Here is a 27,429-nt window from a genome sequence, read left to right on the forward strand (position 1 = left end):
CTGTCTCCGTAGAGCCTCCAAAAACAGCGACGATCAGCTGTTTGGCGGCTCGGAAGCCCGCTCCTCGGGAGAAGAGGAGGGGGTGAGCGCCCAGGCAGGGGTAGAGCTCCCCCGGACCGCCAGAGTTGAAACTCTGGTGGTTGAAGGGTTGAGCCCCCCCGCACCCTGAGTTTGCTCCGGACTCCGGGACGCCTCTGCTCCAATGCTTTGGAGCAGAGCAGGACACTGCAACCATCCCTGCCAGCGAGAGTGAACTTTGGATTACTTGGATGCAGGCAGAGCTGTGCAGGAGAATGCTGTCAGAGCAAGTATTTGAACTTTAACTCAATAAACTTTCTGGAGACTTTTAAAAGTGAAAGTGCGCAATAGAATTAAGTGGGTGAAAATGGCTGCCAAGTCAACTAAAGTTCCTAGAAGCGCGTGGGCTTCGCCAGTTCAGCAATCTTCATTACAGGCTTTAATGCCCCCCCCTCCGGCACCCGCACCCGCACCAGCCTTGACAATAAAAGATCTGCAGGATGTTTTGCAAGAGGCTTTGAAAAAGCAATCTCAGCAATTAGCTGAGCTTATTGAGGAGAAGAATACAGAAATAAGGGCAGACATCTTACTTGCATTTCAAGGCATGGCTGTTTGTATTGAACGTCTGGATGAGAAAGTGGAAGAACTTAGCCAAAATAATATGAGATTAGATGCCAAAATGATGGATGCTGAAACAGTGATGGAAAAGATTGACGACAATTTGTTATTGGTCCAGCATAGAGAGATGGAGTTTGCTGTGAGAATTAGAGGGTTGAAGGAAGACCCTAAAGAAAATTTGAAAAAAGTAGTTTCAGAAGCTCTTGAACAGGTTCTGGGGCGCTCAGCAGAAGATATTGTGGTGGATATAGATAAAATATTTCGTGTTAATTCCTGGATTGCCAGACAAAGGAAGCTACCTAGAGATGTGGTGGTTTATTTTACAAAGAGAGCAATTAGAAATGAGGTTATTCAAGCCTTTTATAATAACAAATTTACAGTTGCAGAGCAAGAAGTTCTAATTTTAAAAGAGATCCCTCCAAGAATTTTAAGGAGAAGGAAAGAATTTGCTTTTCTGGCAGAAGAATTAAGAAGACGGGATATCCAGTTCAGATGGGAGGTCCCAGTAGGTATGGTGGTGATGCATGCAGGCACGAGATACCGTCTTCTCACAGTTTTACAGGCACGTGATTTTTATGCCAATGTTTTGAAGGCAGGCCCCATACCACTTCTGGAATCTAAAAGGAAGAATGGCGAAGGAGAGCGTCAACCACAAAGGGAGAGTATACAAGGTGCTGAAGGAGTTACGCAGTTGAAAGATGGAGAATTCCAGAAAGCTACAGGAGTGGATCAGATTTCAGTACCAACGGAGGAGGTCAGAGACCAAAGAATGACACGCGCTGCAGGTAGACGAATGAGATAAGAGCAAGAACAGCAGAGTGCTATGATTGCATCTCAAAAACTTACTTACAGTGAAGCAGTGGGAGGAGCGAAGCCAAAGAGAGTGCAGGTGATGTTGGAAGAGGCGCTCCAAAAGCTTCAGGTCGCAAAAGATGGCGACAAAGCTTGTAACTTGGAATGTTAATGGTCTAAATTCACCACATAAGAGAAAGAAAGTATTTCAATATCTAAAGCAATTTAAAAGCGATGTTATTTGCTTACAGGAAACACATATTTGAGCGGCTGATCAAAAGTACTTGGTAAACTTTAGGTTGGGCACACAGTTTATCGCTTCTGCGCCTGATAAGAAAAATGGAGTTGTTATTTATGTCAAGAATACTTTAACAGCGAGTTTAATTGAAGCAGACAAACAAGGAAGATATGTTATAATTGAATTATTAATAGAAGGCAAGAAAACGCTTTTGGTTGGATTATATGCTCCTAATCAACAGCAAGGAGATTTTTACAATTTATTACACAGCAAGATTATTCAGTGGGATTATAAATCTTGTATTTTTATGGGAGATTGGAATGGTGTCTTGGATGTACAAATGGACAAGGGAGGTCTTTTTAAAAGCACGCCAAGTCATGCTAAACTGCCTAAATCTTTTTTCGAGATGAAGTATGACTTGGAATTGAGAGATGTTTGGAGAGAAAGGAACTTGCAAGAAAAAGACTTTACTTTTTTCTCTGACAGGCATCAATCTTTTTCCAGGATTGACTTTGTATTAATTACTAATGATTTTTTTCTAGGATTAAGAAGATCAAGATTTGTCCAAGAACTATATCTGATCATAGTCCAGTATGGTTGGAGATAGAAAAAGATAATGGAGACAGACGGTCTTGGCTTTTAAATGAAAATTTGTTTAGATATCAGGAAAATGTGGAAGAGTGTAAAAAACAGATGAAAGAATTTTTTAAAATTAATATGCATAAAGGTACTTCTATTGAGATGGTTTGAGATGCAAGTAAAGCCTATATGAGAGGTGTATTAATATATTTGAACGATAAACATAGACGTAAATTGGAATTTAAGAGGAAAGAATTAGAGGATGAAATTAAGGAAAAAGAAAAGGCTTTAATTCTGAATCCATCTGATGGGAAGATCAAAGAGGTAATTACCTTACTAAGGGGTCAGTTTGATATGTTAATGGCAGATCAAGTGGCAACTAACCTACGGTATGCTAGACATAACACTTTTTGTAATGCTAATAAACCGGGTAGATGGTTAGCTTACTTGTTAAGGAAGAAGCAAAGAGCTTGCAATACAGATAGAATAGAACATAAGGGTAAAGTAGTGTATCCGCAGAATCTTATTAAAAAGACTTTTGTTGATTTTTATTCTAAGTTGTATGCTAGAGATAAAATTAGAGATGTAGATATAGATGGATACTTGATGAATGCTAATATTCCTGTTCTTACGCAAGAACAAAAGGAAGGGATGAACCAATTGATAACTGATGAAGAAATTTTTCTAGCAATTAAACAATTAAAAGTGGGTAAAGCACCGGGAACTGACGTTGGCTGCCGTTTATTATAAAAATTTACAGTTAGAAATGGTGAAACCCTTAAGAGAATTGTTTAAGACAATTCAATTGGGAGGAGGAGTGCCTCCATCGTGGAAAACTGCCTTTATTTCATTGATCCCGAAGGAAGATCAGGATGCTACCCAAGCCAAAAACTACAGACCAATATTGCTTTTAAATACTGACTATAAGATATTTGCAAAACTTTTAGCCAATAGATTAATGAAGGTAATGCAACAAGTGATTCATAGTGATCAAACTGGATTTATAAGTGGTAGACAAATGAAGAATAATGTGAGACATATTGTAGATCTATTGGAATTCTTGGAAAGAAATAATCAGATTCCCGCAGCGCTGATCTTTTTGGATGCGGAAAAAGCTTTTGATCAATTGGATTGGCAATTTTTGATGAAAGTATTAGAGAAAATGGAATTTGGGGAAAATTTTTTACAACCTATTAGGGCAATATATCAGAAGCAAACAGCTCGTATAATAGTAAATATCAGTTTGACAGAATCATGCAATATGGGTACAAGACAGGGGTGTCCGCTGTCACCATTATTGTTTGTTTTAACATTGGAAATATTACTGATTAAAATACGAGATTCAAATAAAATTAGGGGAGTTCAAATAAGAGATCAGGATTACAGATTGAGGGTGTTTGCGGACGACCTGGTTATTACAGTAACTCAGCCGGATTACTCAGTTGTAGAATTGATGGAGATAATGTTATATGGGAAAGTTTCTGGATTTAAGATAAACACACAAAAAACTAAAATATTGTCTAAGAATATGACTGTACCACAAAAGGCTGCTTTAGAAGAGCTAACAGGATTTGAAATAGTTAAAAAGATTAAATATTTGGGGATATATCTGTCAGCCTCAAATGTGAAGTTATATAAAAATAATTATGAAATGTTATGGGGAAAAATACAAAAAGAATTAGATAGTTGGAAAAAATTACAATTGTCTTTATTGGGAAGAATTGCAGCAGTGAAGATGAATGTTTTGCCAAAATTTTTGTTTTTGTTTCAAATGATACTTAAAAAGGATTTAAATCTGGAGGAATGGCAAAAAGGAATTAATAAATTTGTTTGGGCAGGGAAAAAGCCACGAGTTAAATTTAAGATAATGCAAGATACGCGTGAAAGAGGTGGTCTTAAAATGCCTAATTTTAAATTATATTATGAGGCTGCTGCTTTGTCATCGATAAGTGACTGGTTTAATTTAACACAAGGGAGATTATTAAATCTTGAGGGTCATGATTTGTTATTTGGTTGGCATGCATATTTATTGTATGATAAGAAGGTGGATAATGTGTTTAAGATACATATTTTAAGGTATGCTCTGTTGCGAGTTTGGAAAAAGTATAGACATAAGTTAAATTATAAGATACCAATTTGGGCAATACCTAAACATGCAATAGAAAATATAAATGTGGGATTCAAACAGGATGAGACTACATATAAGGAAATTTTAAGTCTAGAAAGGAATGTATGTCAATTAAAGCCATATAATATTTTAAAAGAAGAAAAGATTGTACAAACTTGGTTTCAGTATGGGCAATTACAGGCAAGATGGAAAGAGGACCAGAAAGCTGGCTTTTTGATGACTGATGAAAATTTGGTAAAACAAATTAGAGATCAAGGTCAAGCACATATTAAAAGGATATATAATGCATTGATAGAAATTGACTCAGAAACGGAACTTGTTAAAGATTGTATGATAAAGTGGGCCCAGAATTTTCAAGAAGTTATAACAATGGACACTTGAGAAAAGATCTGGGTTAGAAATGTAAAATTTACACAGGCCCAAAACTTAAGAGAGAATTTTTATAAAATGCTTTATAGGTGGCACTTAGACCCTAAAAAATTAGCAAGTATGTATCTGAACTGCCAGCCCAAATGTTGGAGGTGTGGTTGTGAGGATGCAACATATTTTCATATATGGTGGACTTGTAAAAAGGTTAAAGCTTTTTGGATTAAAATTTGGTGGAATATGCAAAAGATATTTAAGAAAAGGATAAAGTTTTCCCCGCAATTGTTTTTATTGGGTATTATTACAGATACTACCGTAATAGACACTAAGTTGATGTTGAATCTAATTACGGCGGCAAGACTTTTAGTTGCGCAATACTGGAAGAAGGAGGAATTGCCAACTATAGAAGAGTGGACTTTGAAAGTTTCCAATTTGGCGGAAATGGCAAAGATTTCGGCATATTTGAAAGATCAATCGCAACAGAGATATATTGTGGAATGGAGAAGATGGATTGAATATATTCAGAATAAATATGGGACTAAAAAGTTTCATTTAGCATTTGAATAAGTAGTGGATTTTTATGATGTATGATTAGTCATTTGTTACTTTATTAATATTATGACTATGGAGAGTTAAAGTCCGATAGAACTTAATGTGTTATTTTTGTTGTTAGCATATTTTAGTTTATGTTTGTATTATTATACCCTGTATTCAGCTCTGGGAAGTCGGGGAAGGGGGAGGGGAGGGGAGGGTTGGGGAGAGGGGAGGGGGAGGAGGGAGTTTTTTGTATTTAAGAATGTATTGTAAAACTTTTCAATTAAAAAAAAAAGAAAGAGCGGAAAAGGAGGAAAGATGTGCCTGACCCAAGCCAAAAGCAAATTTCCTGAACCTATCTTTTTTGTTTATAAATATGTATCTTTAAGTCAGGGGTAGAATTGAGAAAGAGATTGTCGGAAGGCAGAAGATCACTATGAAGGTTGAATAAAAACCTATGGTGCACTGACCTTGTGGGGATAAGGCAATGCTTGGAAAGGAGATTGCAGGACACAAATCAACAAGGGAGTAAACTGCCTGGATCTGTAATAAAGAGCTGTGCTGCTTTCTCTGAAAGATGGAAATAAAGGTGCTGAATTGGGATCCAGAAGGAAAAGAGCAAAAGGAGAAAAGATAAATTGCTTCTAAGCCTCCAGATGAAAAGTAGAAATAGAAAATATTACTTTACAGCAGGGGTGTCAAACTCAATTTCATTGAGGGCCGCATCAGCAGTGTGGTTGCCCTCGGGGCCAGGTGGGTGTGGCCTACTGGGTGGGTGTGGCCTACTGGATGGGCGTGGCTAGAGTGCGTATGGCCTACTGGGTGAGCATGGCCAGCTATACATCATTCACATCAAGGGTGCCTATGGGGACCTGGGCAGGAGTGGGACAGATCTGAGGGTCTCTGGCAGAAGGAGGGTCTCTGGGCCAGGGCCAAGGCAGTGGGGGCCATTCCCTCACTGTTTCCAGGATGGCTTCATGGGCCACAGGAAACCACTTCGTGGGCCAGATCCGGCCCCCGGGCCTTGTGTTTGACATGTCTGTTTTACAGAAAGGAGTAGTGGAAACCTGGAACCAACTTCCAGCAGCAGTAGTGGGTCAATCATCAATAACTGATTTTAAACATCCTTGGATAAACATATGTCTAAGAAAAAATTAAAACATAAATAATAATTAAAAATAATAAATAAATAAACTAAAAAGAAAACATAACAAGAAAAAAAAGCTCAGAGGGCAGACTTGGTGGATCACTAAGTCCTTTTCTAGGAAATCTGCTAGAAGAAGAATTTATCTAGTAATCCTTGAATCACAGAGTATCAGAAATCCATAACTGGAATGCAGTGTCATGTTTGATGCCTTATTTTTCAGGAGCTGTGTCTGTTTCATTGAGTCTGGTAATTGCCTCTCAACTTTTCCAATGAGGTTTGCTGAACTTATGAAAAGCAAACTCAGTTCTTGTATACTTTGGTCCATTGTAAACTTTGGGTCCTTCTGCACATGGTGGATCTGTGCCCAGGATCCGTGTAGCATGTTATGGAAGATTAATGATTAAGTCACTGGTGGTGATTTTTTTTTTGTCAGCAATCTAGTCCTTATTTCACCCACTTGTAATTGTTTGGGGCATTTGGCCACCAAAAATTAACAGGAACTTTTCCCTTTCCTATGTTTAATCCATCTGATTTTTAAAATATAGCACTGTTCTCATTTTGTTTCCATTCACCTTATAAAAAGAGGGCACTTGCTTTCTTGGGTCTCAGACCTTAAAATGGGTCAGCAGTGGAAACTACAATAGTCAGTTTCCATCGTCATCATCACCCCCAATTTACTGCCAAGTAAGTCTCAGGATATGTAAGTTCTTCATCTGTCTCAAAACCAGTGTTAAAGAGAGGATGCTGGGCCACAACATTCCTTTCCCTTGGAAATATGGAATTTATGGTAGAAATGCTACAGGAGGGAGGGAGGACCACATGGTGTGCTTACTCCCAGAAAACTCCTGGTTGGGCGGGGGGGGGGAGTAGCAACATCAAGATTCCTGCCTTTATGTTCCATCCTATGAACTTCCAGCCCTTTGCCTCAACATAAGGGTTCAAGCTGCTGAGGATGAATATGGGTGTTCTGTGACTGGTGAAAGCCTGGCCTCCATATTTTTCACCCCAGTGATCTTCGCAGCTGTAATTGTAGTGACCAAGTTAGCTCTGGAACTTTTAGATCAAGGGCAATGGCAGCTTATTATTGGGCAATCTTTTAGTCACAGAGGAAATTATTTTTGATCAGGACAGCCAATTTATACATTTAGCCCAGTATTGCCAATAAAAGAAATGAGCAATTTCTGACAATACGTTGCAGGCATTCAACTTCCAAAAAAAAAAAAAATGGGGATAGGGAGGGGTGAGAGAAGAGGCAATGTTTTTAGCCCCATCTATTCTGGGCAGGCTCTAGAGCCCAAACAATTTGTATCTTGAGCTCTACTGATTGCCCCTTCTGAAGCAGAAACCTTTGATATCATCTGATAGTGAAGAAAAGGATAATGGAAGATGCTAAGATGCTAAGCCCATCTGCCTGCAAAGTATTCCTGTGCTCCACAAGCGAGCTGCAATCCCTTCCCTAAACACCCATCAGGAACGGATCTTTTACAGCAGAGAAACTGAAAATCTGCTTTGCTGCACAGCACTTTCTCCCATTAGGATAAATAAGCATCACACAACCTTACTCTTATTTGGTGCATGCTTTTTTTAAGCAACTGAGTCAAGCTGCCTTCTCTTGCAAAATTCCACGAAACCAGAATACAGATTGTTGATTTTCTACTTGTTTGTATTGTTTGAAGACTATGGTTGGCTTTTGAGTGGCAGACTGGTGATGTCACAGCCCAATTTGTTTATAGTAAATTCAGAATTAATTGCTGTTGAATTAATTGGGTTGATATGTCTATTATTATTTTTTTCATATTTCCCCCTTCTAATTATAAATTACATTGGGAGGGACCCACATCTCTGGTGTTGGATACCCAGATTGTAAGACACCGACACAAATGAATGTTGAGTATGTATGGCTCATGATTAAAATATGCCATGTTTTGGTAAAAGTAATCTGCTTGTATCATGCAGTGAGCACTTTCAAATCAAATGCAAAAGAAGAGAAGGGAAATTAGTATACCATAAAGCAGCTTTCAGCATTAACCTTGTCAGGGGCAAGGGTATTAGTAATTTATAAGTATGTTCCATTATAGGCTGCAAGAGAGTGAAATGTTGATGTGTTTAGATTAATTAATAGTTAATTAATAATTAGAATAGATTAGTTTCTTGGCTAAGCTGGTATCCTACTGCAACAGAAGCTGATGGGAAGTTCAGTAACTATTTCCTAGAAATGCAGGCAGCCAAAATACTGACAGCAGGTGCTCATTTAGCCAGCAGCAAATACTGTAGAAGTCTCTGTTGAAAATACTTGTACAAATGCAGGTTGAAGACACAGGGCATAATGTGAATTTATTAAAGATTAATAGCCACAGTAAATTATTCACTTGAAAATGATCCAAAATCAACAGTTCAAAGACAGTTAGAATAGTAATGAGAAGATGCTTGGCTAAATCTGCTTTTTTTAAAAAAAATGTATTTGCATTCTATTTCAATTCTATTGGAGCTTCTTGTTATTCTTGTTGCTGCTGCTAACATCTGTCTTTTAGGTCTGCAAAACTAAACAACATATAGTAGGCTCTTGATGTACATCCTAAAGGATCCACTTGTCCTCTGCAGATACACTTATCAGGTTGAGAGAGGCAAATGTTTATTACTTTGGAAAAGGAAATGGTATCTGGTTTTCAGTTATTTTTTGGGTTATATGTCTAAACTTCTAATGTATATGTTTCCATCTATGGATTCAATAGCATCTACAGTATTTCTATATCTATCTATCTATCTATCTATCTATCTATCTATCTATCTATCTATCTATCTGCGTAAATTTTTTGGATTGCTAACAAAGAATTAAAGGGAGACTGATATAGCTATTTCGAACTTATTTGTTCTCATCAGTCAGCCACACCCTTCTGAGATTCAAACCTGGGCCGATTGCACATTAGGCAGTTGTTTTAACCTCTAGGCCACAGGCTCTTTCTCACTTTGCCAATTGCATCAGGGAGGGAAGAGACAGGGGAGATATGTCTTGAGTATTTTGAACACCTTGTTGGCCCAAATACGGGCCAAATCTTTTTGCTTGTATCAGCCCAAACTCGGGCCGTCCACAGACGGCAGTCACAACTGCGACAATTATCTATCTATCTATCTATCTATCTATCTATCTATCTATCTATCTATCTATCTATCTATCTATCATCTAATGGATTTCTTGATAATAGAAAAAAATCTTTATATTTATAAAACTTACACAAGAAAATGCTTGATCAATCAATGTCTTCCCAATATTCTTGTTTCAAGTGATGGCCAGCCTTAAACAAACTGTGCAGTTGAATACCAGCACAATCACACTCTCCAATATCTGTTGTTACAGTAATATTTTCCTGTATGTGACATTACTTCACAGATACAGTATGTCCAAGAGAATGATAGGGATTGAGATAGAGCTGAAAAGCCCTAGATTATAATCTGGCCTCAGCTATACATTCATTCCATTAAACATAACCCATTTTCTCTCCCTCAGCCTCAGTTTCCCCCTTTCCAGTAGAGAAGATAATGTCTTGCAGGATAACATTCAAACTGTCAGGCTGAGAGTGACTTTGGGTATTTTTAAGCCACTGAAGACTATTACAGGCTGCATCCAATTTGGGTCAGAGTAGATAGATTTAAAGCTGCTTTCAGTATGCTTAAGATTCAATGCAACCTGAAGAAATTATAGAATAGAATAGAATAGAATAGAATAGAATAGAATAGAATAGAATAGAATAGAATAGAATAGAATAGAATAGAATAATAAATTTATTGTCACTTTGAAAGTACACTAATCAGCATACATTAAAATGAAATTTTATTGCATACAGCTCTCAAAGGGTCACCAGCTCTAATACACTACATAAATATGACATAAATAAATAAATAAATAAATAAATAAATAAATAAATAAACAAACAAACAAACAAATAAATAAATAAATAAATAAATAAATAAATAAATAAATAAATAAATTCAAAATCAGAGACAGCCTACAGTCTAGTTGGTAAGATTTCAGTTAACATATCTATTGTGATTTGCCACAATGTAGTTCTTATTATGAATTTTAGGGAAATAAAGGGATTTAGGAATGGAACTTCCTCTTGGAACAGAAATGTCAGATTGTGTAAAACTGTCAATTCAATATTGGCAGTTTGTTTGCTTGGCATGGGACATACTCTGGAAAAACAACGTAGTCTGGAAAAGCAGTGTAGTCCGATATCCATGGGGAATATCTTTATTACTAAGAAAGTCCATCAAAAAACTTTCCCATCCTCTTCTTTCTACCCTCAGTGTTCAGTACCCATGATTCCCAATGCCCCCATTCTGTGGGATAGGTTGGAGGAAAAAGATAGGAATTAATTTCTTCCATGGATTTCCTAATAATAATTTCTTCCCTTAATTTCTTTCAGTCACTTCAAATATAAAGTATTGGATTCTGAATGATGAAAAGACTTGAAATAACTATTATTTCCATGCAGAAAAAATATCATAGGAAAGAAAGTAAAAGCCAGCCTTAATGTAATGTTTGTTTTTGGCTTAGTGCAACCGAATGCTATGGTTTGTGAGCTAGTTTGTGGCGTAATATGTTGTGTTAACCCATCAATTGTGGCTTAATCAATAACCGTGATTATGATTGAGCACAATGTGGAAGTCCAGTGTGTTGTATCAGCTGATGTCCCTTCATATTCATTTTTGTTCACCCTCTTCTCTGTAAGGCATGAAACATATTGTAGAATCCATATTTCCCCATGGCTGAAACATCTCATTTGGGTTCATTAATTTCAATTTCCACTCAAGGTCATAGTCAGCCTGGCAGCGTTCACACTAATTTTCCATGGAAGAATGGGGCTGTTTACATGGCTGACTGAGATTAGCTTACATGTTGCAAAAAGCACAACAAGAGAGGAATTAGACTCCCTTTGTTCTGAAGCCCTGCACAACCTGTGTTTACTCTCACCGTCTCTCTCCTCCTGTCCTTTTTCGAGTTTGTCACCTTGTTCTGAGAAGCAATAGTGCAACATTTCCCTCACACACTTGGAAAAGTGTCTAAATGACACCTCCTGCTACTTTTTAAATCTTTGTTCTTGCACTTTGCTTAATGTGCACAGAGCTGGCAGTGCTTTTGAAATTTTCCACCTTAGTATTGAACCAATCTTTGAGTTGTCAGCCAGTGTTTTCAAACATCTATGGAAGTGAATCAGTGCAGTATCCAAGCAACAAGAGAGACGGCCACATTGAAAGATCTTGTGATAGATATTTTTTTCCCTGAACTCCAAAAGCTCAGGAGTATCATTAGAACCTAACCATGAAGGAGAGCTAATTCATTTTTAATGATTGTTGCCCATCCCAAGTGCTATACCATAGGACTCCAACTGTGGGAAAAACATGTTGCTTGGTAACAGTTTAGATAAAATAAGATAATTTTTTTTCTGGAGGAATCCCTCACATGTGAAGTAGCACAGTGTCAGAAGTTTCCAAGTTCAAATCTGTTTTTTCTACTTCCTACTTTGACAGGACATCAAGAAAAGCCCTTTCAGAAAACCAAGCTAACTATTTCAAATGTTCTTTTTATGGGTTCTGGTACGTTCCAACAGAAAACTTTTTTTTCTCTGCATGGAAAATCATTAAACATCACAAGAAATTGTACATAACTTCAGCTCTGCGTGGGATGTGCCTTGCAGTTTTTCCATCCATAGAAAAATAATAATCACACACAATCAATTCAGCAAAATCACTACTGATTTTTTTTAAAATGAGCGCAAGAAACATTCTAAGATAGAAGATTAAAGGTACAGGAGAAATGAGAAATTTAAAAGGTCACCTTTTTTGCAACCTAAAGCACTGGAATTGCATGGTTCATTTGTTGCTTTATGCTGAAGTCCCTGTAGGTGTCTGAAAATGCAAATGTATGTTAAAAAAAAGCAATGACAGAATATCAAAAACTGCTTACTCATTGGAGCAGTTTCCTTTTTTGTTCCTGCAGAGATAAAAATCATTCTGAAAAAATATTGAGAATTTTTCACTGTGTTCCTCTGGGTGAGTAATGGTAAATTAAGATGTTTCTGAATGAGTGGAGACAACCTCTGCAGCTAAGGCTGAAGGACAGTCCCACGGAATCTCTCTGGATAAGAAGAGAATGGGAGATTATCCACTTGTACTTTGGATGCTGCACCTAGTGAGATTATAGGACATCAGTTTTCCACAGATTTGAGTGCTGGGAGACAAAGGAAACCATCATGATCTTAACCGTAGTGGAGCCTTTTTGTTCTGTACCAGCCTGCTACCGGCCCTGCAGAAAAGGCAGGGACAACCCCTTTTACAAGAAGGCAAGAGGCTGGAATTACGCCTGCCAAATTTATTGCTACAAAAACAAATAGAACAAGACACAAACCAAGAAACAGGAGCTTTTCAAGCGGTTGCCTTCAGCAAACCAGCCCTCCCACGCATTCCCCCTTAAATACAGTTCAGGGCGTGGTTTCTCTCTGCCTCCTTTCGAGGAGCCCCATTGCCTTTGTCTGTTTACTCCTGATTGACTGCCTCCTGCATCGGGCATCCTTGAACAGGGCCAGCTGTGGGTCATCTTCATCCACGCTGTCAGGCTCACACAGCTGGGTCTGCGTCATGACCAGATGAGAGGGGCCTGGCTGAGGACTCTCATCAAGCTCTTCAACACCCCCCTCCTCCTCCTCCTCTGAGTCATCCGACCCAACTGCCAAACCCACAGGCTGACCCTGAATCACAACACTTTTAAAGGACACTGAGCTTTCTCACTTCCTTTCTAATCACTCTCAGAAATTATCTAAGGATATTAGAGATTTTTAAAATCTTTTGCTGACATTAGCATTTAAGGTTAATGATTTATGGATTTGCATGTGGGTAAGGAATGGGAAGGTCGGCAGTTTGGCGGGTCGAATCCCGAGTGCCGTGTAACAGAGTGAGCGCCTGTTACTCGTCCCAGCTTCTGCCAACCTAGCAGTTCGAAAGGACGTAAAAATGCAAGTAGAAAAATAGGGACCACTACGGTGGGAAGGTAACAGCGCTCCGTGCACCTCTGACGTCTAGTCATGCCAGCCACATGACCATGGAGACGTCCTCGGACAAGCGCTGGCTCTTCGGCTTTGAAACGGAGATGAGCACCGGCCCCTAGAGTTGGAAATGACTAGCACGCATGTGCGGGGGAACCTTTACCTTTACCTTTTAAGGAATGGGTTATTAAGAGATTTGCATTTAATGTTATGGGGGTGATAAATTATTAGGTTTATACTTGTGTTGAAGATCAGAAAGTACTTCTTTGCATTCCTTTTTCTTTTCTTTTTTTCTGTATACCTACTACTCTTTTTTCTTTACTTTAACCTTCTTTTGGAGTTTAATTGCATTTTCTTTTTACTACTGTTGTTAAAACTTTTGATAAACATTATTTTTTAAAAAAAATGAAAGATACTTAAAATATTTCCTAGGACAAGTTAGGAACTGAGATTTTGCTTCCTTTTGTAAAAATTAACACTTTGGTGGCTTCAATTATGCTGTCTGTGCTTAGATGAAAAAATAGTGGTGACATCTGCAGCTGTCTCTCTTCACAGAGGAACTACTGAAGCTGTGTGAAATGCCTTTGATGAAGAGAATAATGCTTTTTTCTTGCGCTACAGAGCCAATGCTGGTGGTTCCATCTTCTCTTCTCTCCCAATCACACAGTCTCAGGAGATCTCATTCCAGAGGGCAGGTGCCACAATAGAGAAGTTATGTTTCCTGGGACCCAATGAATGCCATTATTTAATCAAAGTAATTCTGAGTATGACAATGCTGCCAGCTCAAACATGGGAGATTGGGTATCCCCTCACATTACCTGGTCCCATGTCATGTAGAGCTTTATAGGTAATAATGAGCACCTTGAATTACACTTGGACGCATAATTGCACTAGGTGCAGCTTGCAAAGCAGAGATGCAACGTGGACATACTGAGGCATGCCCATTAATGCCTGTGTCCTTCTAGACCATTGAAGCTTCCAAGAGGTCTTCAAGGGCAACTCCATGTAGAGGGCATTGTAACTATTCAGCTTGGGGCATGAGTGACTGTCTGAAGGGATTCTTATTCCCAGGAAAAGGTACAACTGGCACAGAAGATGAAGCTATGGAAATACCTTCTTGGACACATCTGCCACCTACTCTTTGAGCAGAAGCTGTGAAACTAAGAAAATACCCCATCCCAGATAGTGCATTACTCTTGAATAGGAAAGTGCTATCCTATTTAAGATTAAAGAAGAAAAATCACCAAATAATCCAGAACCGTTCAATCTTGATAGAATTGAGGGGTGGGGCTTAATGTCAGTTTTTGACAGTTTATAGCCTGATGATTTAACCACTGTACCTTAGGAAGCTTTTGGCTATATTAGCTCAAAATCAAAGTAAAAAAAGGTATTACAAATACGGATTTATGTGTGTGTGTGTGTGTGTGTGTGTGTGTGTGCATGTGTGACAGAGAGGGGGGGAGAGGGAAAGAAAGCAAGGGAGAGGGAGAAAGAGAGGGAGGGAAGGAGGGGATGAGAGAGACAGAGACATTTATATGCAAGAACTTGTGGTTACTCTTTGACATAAAGCCCATTTCTTGGCACGTTCCTGACAGGAACATTACTACAGATCACTTCATCCACTGAACAAACAGTTACAAGTGGCCTTGTAGTTATTTCTGGGATCTGTAGAAACAGAGAGTCCTTTGGCACCAATTGTGCTTTTTCTACTTCAAGAGATACTAATGAGAAAGGAGGGCTGAGAACTTCTCTAGTAAGTGATTGAGTCGAGAAGCTGTAAAAGTAAAAGCAAAGAGAGAGGTGCTGTTACAGGCTGAGCTTTTCTTGTTTTGGAGGAGATGAAAAAATAGCAGGAGGTAATGGCTACTATATTTGTGGAAACAGAAGGCTATCCTGATTTTTAACTTGACCCTGCCTATAAAAGCAAAAGAAGACCAAACACAAACAAAAATACTCCATTAGAAGAAATTCAGTGCATCTCTTGTTTTAAAGATAAATTATATAGAATAGAATAGAATAGAATAGAATAGAATGGAATAGAATGGAATAGAATGGAATAGAATGGAATGGAATGGAATGGAATGGAATGGAATGGAATGGAATAGAATAGAATAGAATAGAATAGAATAGAATAGAATAGAATAGAATAGAATAGAATAGAATAGAATAGAATAGAATAGAATAGAATAGAATAGAATAGAATAGAATAAGAACTTTATTGTCACTTTGAATGAACACTAATCGGCACACATTGAAGTGAAATTTCGTTGCATACAGCTCTCAAAGGGTCAACACTTCCTATATACACTACATAAATATGACAAAAATAAATATATACAGAATTATGCATATACCCCTGTATATTATATGACACAGAGAAACAACAGTCTAGTTCGGGTTATGTATACCTGTGCATGGCGAGAAACACGAATCTTGTGACTTTACCACATGGATGGCATAGGGAACAAAGCTATCACAGAATCGGGTAGTTCTGCTACAAATATGTAAGTGGGTGTGTGGGGTCTTTGGGCTCTAAGCAGAAAGCGCTTATAAAGCAGCATCCTGAATACCAGGCAGTGAACTTCCTATGATCTTCTCGGCTGTCCTTACGATTCTCTGTATGGACTTTCTATCTGAGGCACTGCTGCCACCAAACCAGACAGTGATGCAGTTTGTTAAAATGCTTTCAGTTGTGCCTCTGTAAAAAGTGGCTAGGATGGAAGGAGAAAGATGTGCTCTCCTCATCTGACACAGGAAGTGCAAATGCCGGTTTGCATGCTTTACTAAGGATGACGTGTGGAGAGACCAGTTCAGATTGTTAGTTATCTGCACTCCCAGATTCTTAAAACTGTTGACCACGTCTACAACTTCATCCTTGATACTGAGTCGAGTATGACTATGCTGGCTCTTTCTGAAATCTACAACGATCTCCTTTGTTTTACCAACATTTAGAAACAGGTTACTTTTATTGCACCAGTCCACCAGAGCCTTCACCTCTTCCCTATAAGCATCTTCACTGTCATCCTGGATAAAGACCCACCACTGCCACGTCATCTGCATACTTCGCAATATGATTCGCAGGAGATTTGGCATAGCAGTCATGGCTCATCAAGGTGAACATTAGCGGATTCAGGACACAGCCCTATGGAGAACCTGTGCTCAAGGAGATGGAATTGGAAACTTTCTTTCCAACTCGCACAACCTGGGGCCTATTTGGTGAAAAGCCTAGAGATCTTTTCAGATAAACAGAATAGAAATCCTGCCTCTCATTCTGCTGCAAATATATTCATCAATCAAAGCAGAAGTTTCTGAAATCCACTGAAAGTGGCCAGTTGCCCATCTTGGCATTTGTAGCCAGCTCCAAAGATTTTACAGGCTGCCTACAGAACTCATGCTGCTCTCGGGACATTACAATTCTGATCATAAATCCTGTCAGTCACAAGGCAAGAAACACATTTATGTGCATCTATCCTGTGCATTATACTATTGCCTGAATCCAGAAATGACTGAAATTTAGTTCATTCACACAGGTTTTTTGGCTCCTTCCACTCACTACAACTCCTCCTCCCCTACTCAACCCCAACTAATGTTACCTAAAGCCAGTTATCACAATGGCCCTGTAAGAAATATTTGATGCTATACCAGCCTGGGCAACAATTACTGATGAAATTACTTTCCATATGTGTGTGGGTAAAAGTCAGGCTTGCTTCTTCTGCACTTACAATTTTCGACATGTTTTGTTTTGGGGGGAAAATAGAAGTTACTGGGGAAGTTTGGCTGGCTACCACAATATCACAGACTCAGGGGATGCTTAGATATTTGTATCAACTGCACTCTGTTCCCAGATCTCTTAACAGAAGCAGGAAACATCAACATGAAATAAAATAAGTGCCATCAGTGTGCTTCTAAATTCAGCAACTAAGATCCTTTGTCCCACTCCTATACCAACATGGCTTATCTCAACTATTCTATTCATCTCCAATATTTAAAAATTGCCCATCTGCATTCATTTCAAATGCAGTGAAAGAAACCTCAGAAGATAGCTATCACTCTGTTTATTTTCAATTCGTTTCTCCAAAGAGATGTTCCAAGGCATAGTATTTAGACAGTGTGAATAAAAGGCAGTCAAAACCGGGCTGCATGCAATGACATTTGGAATCATAAATGCATTGTTCAGATTAAACAGATTGCCAAACAATATTGCTTCATTTTTACCTAGCTTAATAATGATAACTCGATTTAAAAATTATGAAGACTCTAGAAAGGGTACAGAGAAGAGCAACAAAGATGATTAGAGGTCTGGAGGCTAAAACATACTGTATAAGGATCGGCTGCTGGAATTGGGTATGTCTAGTTTAATGAAGAGAAGGGTGAGGGGTGACATGATAGCAGTGTTCCAATATCTCAGGGGCTGCCACAAAGAAGAGGGAGTCGAGCTATTCTCCAGAGCGCCCGAAGGCAGGACAAGAAGCAACGGATGGAAACTAGTCAAGGAGAGAAGCAACCTAAAACTAAGGAGAACCTTCCTGACAGTTAGAACAATTAACCAGTGGAACAACCTGCCTCCAGAAGTGGTGAATGCTCCAACACTGGAAGTTTTTAAGAAGAGACTGGACAGCCATTTGCTTGAAATGGTATAGGGTTTCCTGCCTGAGCAGGGGGTTGAACTAGATGACCTCCAAGGTCTATTATTATTATTATTATTATTATTATTATTATTATTATTATTATTATTATTATTATTAATTATTTACAATCACATGTCTCTTTTGACCTCCCTGTGGGTCCCTGATGCCAAGGCTGCTCAGCTTCCTTGCTTGCATACAGCAAATTCTGGAGGGAACAAGGTTTACCCATTCATTTGCAAATCCTAGGGCAAAGTCAAGGACCAAAGCCAAAGACCAAATTAATTGGCCTTCTTGGAAGTAAGATTTTATTCTAGTATAAAGCTCATTTCTGAAATGTTGCTTCTGGAGGGATTAATGGGACTGCTGAAACAGGTATGAAATTTCAGTGGTTTTAGCTTTATGAGCTTTATAAAAATGACATCTTGCTACTGGCTGGCAATTTATTCTTCTTGTTGATTCCCTCACGCTTGACTTTTGCATTAGCTTTGGACAATTGTGAGAGCCTGCCTGCTGCTTCAGCATGCTCGCCTTTTTCAATCTGCATGTGAAGCTTTCTGGACCAGTTCCTGGACAGCCTCTTGCTAGGGCTGGACAGAATCAGTGAGAAACACGGAGCTCTTGGTTTTTAAAAAGTTCACATTATGGACCTGTCAAGAAAAAGGGTGCAGCATTACTCTGAGTTATATTCCAGAGAAAATGGGGTAACTGAAGAAGCATTAAATAATATTGAGTGCCTGACTGTCTTGGAGGAGCTTGACAGTGAACCAACTTTAGAAGAACTGAACGCAGCCCTGGATTCACTTGCCTCCGGCAAGGCACCCAGGAAAGATAACATCCTTGCTGAAATTCTGAACTGCTGCAAAGAAAACATCCCCACTGAACTGCATGAAATATTCTGTCTTTGTTGGAGGGAAGGTGGAGTTCCACAGGACATGAAGGATGCAAATATTGTCACACTGTATAAGAACAAAGGCAACAGGGATGACTGTAACAACTACCGCGGCATCTCTCTTCTCAGTGTTGTAGGGAAGCTGCTTGCCCATGTCGTACTGAAGAGGCTCCAGCCACTTGCAGAGAGAGTCTACCCAGAATCACAGTTTGGATTCCAAGCCAACAGGTCCACTACTGACATGGTATTTTCCCTTTGACAGTTGCAGGAGAAATGCAGGGAACAAAGACAGCCACTTTTCGTAGCTGTAGATCTTACAAAGGCTTTTGACTTGATTAGTAGGGATGGCCTTTATAAAATTCTCCCCAAGATTGGATGTCCACCTCAGCTCCTCAACATCATCATGTCCTTTTATGAGGAAATGAAGGGCACTGTAGTTTTTAATGGCTTAACATCAGATTCCTTTGACATTCGAAGTGGAGTGAAGCAGGGCTGCGTCCTCGCACCAACTTTATTTGGGATCTTTTTTGCTGTCATGCTGAAAAAACGCTTTTGGAACTGCAACAGAGGATATTTATCTCTGGACCAGATCAGATGGAAAACTCTTTAATCTCTCTAGATTGAGAACAAAGTCTAAAGTCCAGCTGAAATGCCTACGGGATTTCCTCTTCGCTGACGATGCTGCCATTACTGCTCACTCTGCCGAAGACCTTCAACAACTTATGGACTGTTTTAGCAAGGCCTGCCAAGACTTTGGACTAACAATCAGCCTGAAAAAAACACAAGTCATGGGTCAGGATGTGGATTCACCTCCCTGTATTACAATCTCTGCACAAGAACTGGAGGTCATCCATGACTTCGTGTACCTTGGCTCAACCATCTCCGACACTCTCTCTTTAGATACTGAGCTGAATAAATGTATTGGTAAAGCGGCCACCATATTTTCCAGACTTACAAAGAGAGTATGGCTTAATAAGAAGCTGGCAGAACATACAAAGATCCAGGTCTATAGAGCCTGCGTCCTGAGCATAGTCTTGTACTGCAGTGAGTCTTGGCTTTACGCACGGCAGGAGAGAAAGTTAAACACCTTTCATATGCGCTGCTCTCCGACATATTCTTGGCATCATCTGGCATGACAAAGTTCCAAATAGCGCAGTCCTGGAATGTGCTGGAATTTCTAGCATGTTTACACTATTGAAACAGCGACATCTACGCTGGCTTGGGCATGTCGTGAGAATGTCTGATGGTCGGATTCCGAAAGATCTCCTGTATGGAGAACTAGTGCAGGGAAAGCGCCCCAGAGGGAGAGCAGTATTGCAATATAAGGACATCTGCAAGAGGGATCTAAAGGCCTTGGGAATGGACATTAACAGCTGGGAAACCTTGACCTCTGATAGCTCAGCTTGGAGGCTAAAGATGCAGCATGGCCTTCTCCAATTCGAAGAGACACTTGTGCAGCAGGCTGAGGCAAAGAGGAAGTCCCGGAACCAGCGAAATCTGGGGACTGGACAGAGGACAGATTGTATCTGCCCTCAGTGTGGAAGGGACTGCCACTCTCGAATTGGCCTTTTTAGCCACACCAGATGCTGCTTTAGGACCTCTTTCCAGAGCACGATACCATAGTCTCTCGAGACTGAAAGATGCCAATGACAAGCTCTCTGGAAAAGACTTTGATGCTGGGAAGTGTAGAAGGAAAGAGAACAGGATAGCCAGCTGCAAGTTTGGTGGACTCAATTACAGTAGCAATGAATTCACTGTCTTAGGGACAGATCATCATGGAAAAAAATATTTGGTCATTAAGAGTCAAAACCAATTTGATGGCACAGCAACAGCAACAGTCCTACTTTTCTGACAGTGGGGTTTGCCATGCTCCTCATACACACAAAAAACATCTATTAGACAGTTGTCAAGATAGATAATGTCCACCATTTCTGGTAGCTTGTGCCTTGCTGAATGTATCAAATTCTATCTAAGCAGAAATGAAGAATTGGTAGCAACTCTCCATTATCTCAAGATTCAGTAACATTGCTGTTGCATTCTGCCTCAGGTTGCCCTTCATGATTTTTGTGGAAGCTCAGCTGTTGCCAAACTCAATAGATCAGGTTTTTATGAGTTACAAACTGCATGACTGCTTCAATATCTCTGCTAGTTCTCAACAGATACATTTTAGTGTGACAGAACTGATACGCAAAACGCTTAGCAGCTTGATTCTGTATCCCTAAACCTGCCTTTTCCTCTTTGTCCTGTTACAATCATTAATATAAACTATGAATTTCTTCTTGGAGATGCTTTCCATGCAGCCAACTTAGAAAAAGAGAAATTGTATGCTGGAGGTCTCATAATTAAATAATATTCCCTAACAGATTAATTAAAATTGGAATCTAAGTAATTTCCAGAACACCTACAAAACTTTCCTCTTTGGTTGTGTGATCAGTTGCAAAGATTAACCAGGAATCCAAATATATTACAATGTTTGTAAATGTATGTCTTTGAGGGTTTGTCCATTTTTTCTTGCAGATTTCCACAACTTTATCAATACCTCAAAACTGAATGCAGTTTTGTCACTGGAGAGCATATTCTATCCAATTTCCAGGTACTATCGTGGCCTTCAACTTCTATTCTCTCACATATTTGCAGATTCTTTGAAACTTCCAATAAATAAGCAAGGATTTAAAATCATACATAGAAATATGTAGAGAATAATGATCTAATGCAGGGGTAAACATATATGAGGTTATACTTTAGCAGGTGAAAAAAATAATTTAGGCAACGTGATATAAGAAGTTTCTTGTCAGGAAGTGGTGGCCAGTATCAAAACTTGAATTCTTAAATTTTATCATGCAAAAAATGCTGTCTGGGGTTGTCATTCTCAAGCAATCTGGGCTGAGGGAAAAGGTCTTTTGGTTTGTATTGCTATCATTAAACAACTGAGAATCAGAACATTCTGCTGATCTAAATAAAATTCACCAGGGCTCAACTAGTAAATCTTTTCTGATGTTTTCCTAACACCAGCCTGAACAGATGCAGGAGTAAAACTATGTTGGTATTGGGAATTTCTGGGCAACATATTTCTTTGTAATGGCAAAATGAAAGAAAAGATAAGAGTAAATAAATACATTTTGTTAAGCAGGCCATGCCTTTTGAAGGAAAATTAATGAAGAGAAGGGTGAGGGGTGACATGATAGCAGTGTTCCAATATCTAAGGGTTTGCCACAAAGAGGAGGGAGTCAAGCTATTCTCCAAAGTGCCCGAAGGCAGGACAAGAAGCAACGGATGGAAACTAGTCAAGGAGAGAAGCAACCTAGAACTAAGGAGGAACTTCCTGGCAGTTAGAACAACTAACCAGTGGAACAACCTGCCTCCAGAAGCTGTGACTGCTCCAACACTGGAAGTTTTTAAGAAGAGACTGGAGAGCCATTTGTCTGAAATGGTATATGGCAAGGGTGTCAAACTGCCAGCCCTCAGGCCAGACACGTCATCAAGAAACCACACCCACCCCATTGCCAGCAATGGAGAAAAAGCTTCGACACGTTGCGCAATGTCATGTGACATCGCGAGTTTGACATGTCTGGTATAGGGTTTCCTGTCTGGTGTTGTACTAGATGACCTCCAAGGTACCTTCCATCATCATCATCATCATCATCATCATCATCATCATCATCATCATTATTAGCCTGTCATTCTGGAGAGTTGCAATTAAAAGAATTGAAAATTGTTGAAAGAGCATTAAAAGAATTGAAAATGGATCAATTGATATGCTACTTTCTAACAGTTCTTAGATTTTATCTCCTTGTGTCTCATGTTAAACCAAGTTCAAAAATCTTTAAAACAATACAGAAGTGTCCAAGTTTTATTGACTGAAATGAAAGTGTGATAAAAGCACATATTTAATTTCCCCCTTTCTCCTGGGAGAAAAAGAAAATGCAATTCCTTTGCCTGAAGTAATCTTCAGTCAACAACCAAGTGGCTCAGTGGCTGAGCTGTCCTTGGTGCTAAATTTCCAGCCATTGCATTCAGTAGAAGCATGCAACTCTTTTTAGTTTAGGAAACAAGAAGCAAATAGATGATGATGGAAGTGTATATAATTATTCATAGTGCAGAGAAAATTGTGATCACAATCTTCACTGTTACTGTGGAGGGAGACTTGAGACAGATAAAAGGTACTTGTTCTTTTGAACAATCACAACAAGCAAGCAAAAAACAGCACCTGGTTACCGGTAAACTATGGAATTTGCTATTACAAGCTGCAGTAGAATTTGGCTTTCCAAATAAGATTAGGCACAATATAGAAAAGAAGGTTGTCAATGGCTACTGGTGGATTTTATCCAATTATTACCCTGATAACTTTGAAGGACTAAATGAATTGCACATAGGATATTGAAGGAACTTGCTGGTGGTCTGACCAAACCTTGCATTATATATGAGAAATACTGGAGAACTATTAAGGTGCCAAATGACTGGAGGAGGGCAAATGTTGACCGTATCTACAAAAAGGTGGAAAAAGAAGCAAACTACTGACCAGTCACTCTGATCAGGGATGTCTGTTTATGTTTATGTTAAAGCAAAATCTTCAAGTATCCTGAAAACAATGTGTTACTGCAATTATCAGAAGTCAACATAGATTTGTGAAGCCCAAGCCTGAACAGACTAATCATAGCTCACTTTATTCAATTTAACGTTGATAGATAGCTTCTTTAATAGATGCTAGGGATGTTATCCCCTTCATGGATTACTGCCTTGTCGTGGCGAAGGGGCTTGCGTAATTCAATGAAGCTATGAGCTATGCTGTGCAGGGCCACCCAAGACGGAAAGGTCACAGCAGAGAGTTCTGACAAAACGTGATCCACTGGAGAAGGAAATGGCAAACCACTCCAGTATCTTATTTTCCTGGGCTCCAAGATCACTGCAGATGGGGACTGTAGCCAAGAAATTAAAAGACGCTTGCTCCTCGGGAGGAAAGCCATGGCAAATCTAGACAGCACACTAAAAAGCAGAGACATCACCCTGTCAACAAAAGTGCGTATAGTCAAGGCTATGGTCTTCCCAGTTGCAATGTATGGCAGTGAAAGCTGGACCATAAGAAAGGCTGAGCGCCAAAGAATTGAGGCCTTTGAACTATGGTGCTGGAGAAGACTCCTGCGAGTTCCTTGGACTGCAAGGCGATCAAACCGGTCAGTCCTAGAGGAGATCAACCCTGACTGCTCTTTAGAAGGCCAGATCCTGAAGCTAAAACTCAAATACTTTGGCCACCTAATGAGAAGGAAGGACTCACTGGAGAAGAGCCTAATGCTGGGAAAGATTGAGGGCAATAGAAGAAGGGGACGACAGAGAATGAGGTGGCTGGATGGAGTCACTGAAGCAGTAGGCGTGAGCTTAAATGGACTCCAGAAGATGGTAGAGGACAGGAAGGCCTGGAGGAACATTGTCCATAGGGTCGTGATGGGTCGGACACGACTTCGCAACTAACAACAACAACAACAACAACAGGGATGTTATAACAAAGTATATGGTATGATATAAGCAACTTGTTAAATGGTGGCTAAATGGCATGGCAGAAGTGTACACATAACTGTTTTGAAAATCATATTTAATGAAAGGGAACTAACATTTGGAAGGCTAGATTGTGGGATCAGATAGACATTTGGCTGGCTGATATGAGCAAAGAGAAGTTAATTATGTAATCATTGATTTAGTCATCCTGACACTCTTTGAATTTTTATCAGCATTTCACAGCCAAAGATGAAGCCAGCAGCACTAGCCACAGTAACTCATACTGGTATGTCAGGATTGATGGCGAGTCCCAATAACACAAATGAACTTCATATTAGTGCCCATTCATTTATACTACTATGATATATCCAAATCATAAGCATAATGTTTCCAAGTAACATGGAATTATGGAAAAAGAATAAGCCAATATTGGTTGCTTCTTGGCTTGTTTGGAGGAGGTTTGTTACCCTTGATAACAGAGCAAAAGACTTGCAGGTGTAGGCAATATCTGATGAAGTCTAGTGTGTAAAGTCTAGCAAATAAACCATGTTTGACATTTAATGTACAATAAATTCCACTATTTTGCCATATTGAATTAGTAATAGTCTATATCAGATTATAAATATCAGAATTAGATGACTGCATATTGACATTACTCATACACTTTAAGGCAACAACATATTTTAAACTTTCTTCGTTTTCATTCCAGATTCCAAAACTGACATCAAAATTTAATTTTGGAAATTTGAAAGATTATTTTGTAAATATTTTGCTAAAATATTTCACCAGTAGCATATTCTGATAGAGGCTTTGCTTTTATTCACTGAATGCATCCAGGAAATTAATATTCTGTTCTTTGCCCAACATGTAAACATGTTCTTTTGACAGAGTTATTTCAAAGTTGTGAGATCAATCTTTGAGCAGCAAGCAGAATTTGCCACAAAGTTACGAATATCATGCTTACAATTGTGAATCCTTGCCTGAAGTTTGCAACTGAAAGCATGTGCAATACCGGTATAATAAAATTAATTTTCCTTGTTGCTCTAGAAACATATCCTTGCTGATTTTCTAATCACAATGCTCAAAGATGCTAATTTTATTTAGAACATCTCAAACAAAAATGTTTGCTTTTCAGTTTGTTCAGAGCACACTAAGGGCCAAAAGATTCTACGATTTATGCAGCAAGCAGTTTTAAAAGAGGCTTTGATGAATCTTGCTTTGTTCAGCTTGTAAACTAACTAGTATTCAGCTTCTAATATTAGAAACTCCCACAGAGCTTGCAAACTTGCACCTAAGGCTTGTTTCCTTGGTGACCAATGATTGGTTTACTGGGTGATAACATTGGCTCATTTTGAGGAATGTGTCCTTTGAATACATCTTGATAACAATGATTCATCAAAAATACCCAGTCGCCAACAATTCAGGGAATAAAAATTATTTTATGCTGGGTGACAAGGATCTCAGGGTTTATTTTTAGTGTGCTGTATACTGTCCTCCTGCTCATTTCATAGGGATGATCAATTTGCAGCTGATGATCCACCATCACTCAGGCAATTGCATTCTGTCAAAGTATGTCAGATGTGGTCCAGCTGACCTCCCGCATATTGTTTGATTTATTTTCTTGTCCAAGGGTCTTCACACTTGGCCCCTTCATGATTTGTGGACTTCAATTCCCAGAATTCCTCAACCAGCATGCCAGACTGAGGAATTCTGGGAGTTGAAGTCCACAAGTCATAAAAAGGCCAAGTTTGAAGACCCCTGATCTTGCCTTTCTGTTTGCCTACACAGGAAATGTAGGTTGCAAATGGTATCCATTAGCTTCTTCCATTGCAATGATTATTGGCTGTGGGGAAAAAAGCTTTCTGTCATTTAAACGAATGGCAGCCATGTTCATAAGTAGGTTTCATCTGTGCAGCATTAAATCTTATATCTTACTTTATTGAACGAATAAATCAAAGAAGGGACAAAGAACTGTACAGTGTAAGTGTGGGTAGAGACAAATATGATGATGGTAGGATGGTAGGATGCACTCTGACCCTAGATATTCATGAACATCCTTGAACCCTGACCTCTCCAGTCAGAAGAAAATAGCAGAAGGAGGAAAAGTCCCATGCCTGAAAGCAGGAGAGCCACCTCAAGTTACAATACAAAGCTTCTTGTTATTCCTCTGTTTATGAGCTGAACGCAAACTCTAACTTGTTGCCTTGAATGAAAGAAAAATACAGATAAACTTGAGAAATTGCACAAAATCTTTAAAATTCCTTAGGAAAATAAAACAACAGTGCTCACTAAGAACCAACCATGCTTAATGTTTGAGCAGCACTGAGTGACAATGCCTTGATCAAAGAGAAAATGAAATACAACACCTTGGAGGATAACTGGCATACTATGGATTGTAATTGATTGGATGCAAACATTGGATGGTGCAACATCTGGTTGTAGATCCCACCTATTTTTATAAGTGTGGTTTCATGGTATTAGAGTTAACGTATGTTGGAATGTTAGTGTTATATTTTCAGTTCTTAGGCATTAAGCAAGACTAGGTGTTGAAACAGCAAACAAGTTTATTAACTCAGAACAGAAGCAAGCTAATAGCTGCTGAGCAGCTATTTATATGGTTGGCCTCTAGGCAGCAACCAATAGGTTTAAAGTAGCAGTTTCCCACCCCAAACCTAATTATCAGCCTGGAGACAGCAAGTCTGGCTCAGTAACAGCAAATGTTACATAACACAGAAAATGTAGGTCAGACATTAAGCAAGTCATTTGAAACAGAAATGGCCAATACATTACACCCCTTCCCCCTAGATGGCTCAAACTCTCAATTGTTTGACATAATCTTTCAGATAATTAGGTGGCCTTCTTGACTGTTCAGAATGTCTAGGGTTACAGGGACCTCCCGGTCTACCTGCTTGCCTGCCAGGCTGGGTAGACCAGGACTCTGAGGTTCAGTGGAGTCAGCTGA

The sequence above is a fragment of the Vipera ursinii genome (genome assembly GCF_947247035.1).
Source record: "Vipera ursinii genome assembly, chromosome: 1".
Taxonomy (NCBI): Eukaryota; Metazoa; Chordata; class Lepidosauria; order Squamata; family Viperidae; genus Vipera; species Vipera ursinii.